Source organism: Emydura macquarii, unplaced genomic scaffold (assembly GCF_026122565.2).
Source record: "Emydura macquarii macquarii isolate MOO-44397 ecotype Brisbane River unplaced genomic scaffold, CSIRO-AGI_Emac_v2 contig_2768, whole genome shotgun sequence".
Classification (NCBI taxonomy): Eukaryota; Metazoa; Chordata; order Testudines; family Chelidae; genus Emydura; species Emydura macquarii.
The window spans coordinates 53154434-53158656 of NW_027132905.1; the positions used below are offsets into that span (position 1 = coordinate 53154434).

Sequence of the window (4223 nt, forward strand, 5' to 3'; positions counted from 1 at the left end):
GCCATCCCTTATCCTGACCTAGTCACTCCCCTCCACGCAGACAGCACAGCTCCCCTTCTCGTGTCCTGCCCCAATCATGGTTCCCCTTCCCCTGTCCTGCGCAAGTCAGTGCTCCCCTTCCCCCACCCTGCCGGAGTCACTGCCCTACACTGACAGAGCATGGCTCCGCTTTTCCCGTCCTCACCCAGTCATTGCTCCCCCTACCCCATCCTATCCCGGTCATTCCCCTCCACACACACACACACCGCAGAACTCCCCTTCTCCTGTTGTGCCCCAGTCAATGCTATCCTTCCCTTTTCCTGCTCCAGTCACTGCTTCCTCTCTACCCACAGAGCACAGTTCCCCTTCCCCCACCCTGCCCCAGTACTGCGCTGCACCCAGAGAGCACGGCTCCACTTCTCCTGTCCTAACCCAGTCACTGCTTCCCCTCCCCCATCCTGCCCCCCCCCAGACACTGCTCCCCTCCCTCATCCTGCTCCAGTCACTCTCCTGCACCCACACAGCATGGCTCCCCTTCTCCCATCCTGCCCCCAGTGACTCCTTCCCCTACCCTGTCCTGCCTGCCCCAGTCACTGCTCCCCTCCTTCATCCTTCCCCAGTCATGCTCCTCCACCCACAGAGCACGACTCCCCTTCCCCCACCCTGCCCCAGTCATTCCCCTCCCTAATCCCAAACAAAGCCTTGTGGCAACCCCTGACTGTACCCCATGGTGCTGGCAGTGTCTTCATTTTAGGAAGTATGAAATAAGGTAACTATAGTCTTACCTGGTGAGAATGTTTAAATGCTCTGTCAATTTGAATTGCAATGAAGGTGAGCACATCTTGCTGCTGCTGATGTAAGAATGAACTAAAGGGTTTCTGTGTGCCATGAGCTTCTATTTATAGCTTCCTTTGGCTTGCAAGGTATGCTGGGAAATTGGGGTGGAGCTTGAGGGGTATTTAAGCTGGCCTCCTGTGAGAGGGAGTCATTCAGCCTCTTGGTGCTCCAAGGAGATGCAACGAGATATGTATATGGAACTTGGTGTTCTGGAAAGTATTGTTGTGGGTTAGCAGTTGAAGGTGGCATGTGTTGTTCTTGTCATTTTAGAATATGGGATGTGTTTTTAGATAGTGTAATGTATGTGTTTCTTTAGTTGTGTGTAGTGTACTTTTCCATGATTTCAGGTGGGGCACACTGTGCCTGATTAATGCCTTATGTAGTTTTTCTTTGGGGGGAGGGAAATTGTGGGTTATTTCTGACACTATAAATGTGTTTTTAACAGAAGCTATATCAGTAATATGTCAATAGCATGGGACTTTTGTGAAAGCATAGCAGTCTTCTGTATGGGTTGGAGTATTTGCATTTGGTCGGGACAGGTCCAGTAATGTTTAATTGGAGTGTTTTCTCTTAATGTGACTTAATTCCCCTTGCTTCTATTGAATATTCAGCTGAGTGGAGCCATGTGAGTGAAGATCAACTTCAAAACTTGTTCATAATTGTTCTTTCTGTGTTTGTTTCCATAGGCTTCCATGTCCGGTAGTGAGTCGCCCTGTGACGGGAAAGGTTGTGAAGAGGATATCTGTCTGTCCTGGCATTGCTGTATTTACGTGTCTGGCATTTGTGCTCGGTGAAGATGCCCCACTGTGATGCATGGGGCAAAGCCGCGGCTGTCTGCACGTAAAAGATATGTATCTGCTGAAGGGTTGGTAGGCCTTTGTCTCCCAGGGCCAGGGGGTGTGGGCTCAGTGGAGATGCTCCGTTCTTCGAGGTCCCCTCCTCCCACCACGGCTTTGAATCACAGGTGTCCGGTCCTTCCCTGTGGTGTCCTCCCCTTGGTGCCGGTTGCCTCGAGCGGACGTGAGCATCCCACTAAGGGAAGGGAGGTGGGGAGCGGTCCGAGGGGACGGTGATGTTTGGCCGGGGGTGTGTTGTGTGAACGACGTCTTGATTCGCGTCGCTTACTTTGCGTATTGTGCCGTGTGGAGCCTCGTGAGCGGAGCATAACGTGAATATTGTTTCCCTTCCATTTGTTTGCAGAGTCCGCCACCTCCGGTAGTGAGTGGTCCGGCGAGGGCTGTGAAGGCGATGTCTGTCCGTCCTTGTGTCCAGGTGTCGCTGAGTGCGTGCGGACGCGCTCCCGCTCGGTCAAGACATCCCAGTGCGATGCCTGGGGCGAGGCTGCCCCTCTCCGCACGTAAAAGATACGTATCTGCTGAAGGGTTGGCAGGTCCGAGCCCTTGTTGAGGTTGAGGGGCTGTGTGTGTGTGTGGGGGGGAGCCTTTGTCTCCTGGGGCGTGGGGTCAGTGGAGATGCTCCGTTCTTTGAGGTCCCCCCCTCCCCACCACGGCTTTGAATCACAGGTGTCCGGTCCCTCCCTGTGGTGTCCTCCCCTCGGTGCCGGTTGCCTCGAGAGGACGTGAGCATCCCACTTAGGGAAGGGAGGTGGGGAGCGGTCCGAGGGGACGGTGATGTTTGGCTGGGGATGTGTTGTCTGAACGACGCCTTGGTTCCCCTTGCCTACCTTGCGTGTTGTGCCTCGTGAGTGGAACTGTACGTGAAAATTTGTTTCTCCGGTAATGAGTCGCCCTGCGATGGTGAGGGTTGTGAAGCCGATGTCCGTGCGTCCTGGCGTCACTGCGTGTGTGCAGACGCGCTCCTGCTCGGTCAAGCCATCCCAGTGCAATGCCTCGGGCGAGGCTGCCCGTGTGTGTGTGTGTGGCCTTTGTCTCCCGGGGCCAAGGGGCGTGGGGTCAGTGGAGATGCTCCGTTCTTTGAGGTCCCCCCCCTCCCCACCACGGCTTTGAATCACAGGTGTCCGGTCCCTCCCTGTGGTGTCCTCCCCTCGGTGCCGGTTGCCTCGAGAGGACGTGAGCATCCTATTTGGAGTGTGGGGAAAGGGATAAGGGCATGTTTGAAAGTGTGGTTTCATATTTATAATTGGAGAGGATTTGAGTGGTTGTGCATGGAGTCTGTTGTGCAATTTCAAGGGTTTTGTCATGATGTGTCTTGTCTTTCTAGGTTCTGTAAGATGATGTGGTGAACTCTGGGAAAGAGCAGGTGAAATGGAAGTGTGCTGAGGATGAAGTTTGTTCCGTGGTCATGGATCGCTTGAGTAGTTTGCTAAGTGTGTATGTGTATTGATGTTGATGTTTGTGTGTGGCACAGTTAAGGTCTTCCACTGGGTGCATGGCAGTGGGTATCACAGTTGTGTATTTGGTTGTATTTGATATGTTTTGCAGCAGCCGTGTGGTGGTTGCAGGTGTTGAGAAATGTTTTATGTCATTGCAGGGGTAAGGAGTTTGAAGCTGAAGATCGCCCTGTGATATGAGTGTTTGTAGGAGAAGACTGCAGTGTCTTTCTTTTTGTATTTGTTTTTTTTGGAAGCTAAAATGTATAATGTGTGTTTCTGGGTTTGATATGAAGCGTCTTCTGAATTTCAGGGCTAGGTTGTAATGGAGCAATGGGCTTGTCATTGTGTAGAGATTTGTAATATGTACAAGTATTTGAGGATACTGGTATTTGGGGTATTAATATTTGTAACATGCTGAAGTGGTTGGAAGTCATTGTTGACATCTGTAGTGTCATGTGTAACGTTTTGGGTGTTTTACATCACTTGTGTCTTTGCCATGGGGGATCACTTAGATAGATATAGTCAACACATTATATCTGTGTTCAGTAGGACAGACAGTCATCTGACACCTTTCGTAGATAGATATAGTAATATGTTAATACATTGAATGTTTTTGCTGTATTGTTTGCACTTTTGTAATCAGTCAGGTTTGCATTTAGGTCGGATGACGTATGAGTCATCCACCTCATAGCATTTTCAATTGTCAATCATCTCCGTGATGATTATCAACCCTGGTGCGGGGCAGTCAAAAAGCCCCAAGGCGGACGTTCGGTGCAATTTGTCAGCCTTTCGGCTGTTTCGCTGCACCGCACCAGGGTTGGGGCTGTCCTGGACAGTCATTGACTTACCTTTTTTGGCCATGTAAGAGGTGGGGAGGGAACGTGCAGGCTAGTTGTGGTGCGCTGTACTGCACGGTGGGAAAGGGGGTAGTGGGGTGTGTTTGTGTACTGGGAGCAGATGGTGTTTTAAATGAGTAAGGGGACAAGAAAGTGTATTGTTGTTCTGTAGGTTGACCAGAGTAATTGAAGATGTCATGTAATCCTCACATTTTAATGCATGTCAGCTGTATAAGAGTGTTCCATGCTGGATGTATTGTAATGTTGTGTTGCCAAAT

At 50.9% G+C, this 4223-nt stretch overlaps 1 long non-coding RNA gene across 1 annotated transcript; it reads left to right on the forward strand.

Annotated features, from left to right (window-relative positions):
• The first annotated feature begins 1509 nt into the window (after positions 1–1509).
• LOC137165630 (uncharacterized) lies at positions 1510–3752 on the forward strand. The gene is made up of 4 exons (XR_010923441.1): positions 1510–1681; positions 2017–2206; positions 2998–3103; positions 3268–3752. It is a non-coding gene; the product is annotated as an uncharacterized lncRNA (long non-coding RNA).
• The last annotated feature ends 471 nt before the right edge of the window (positions 3753–4223 follow it).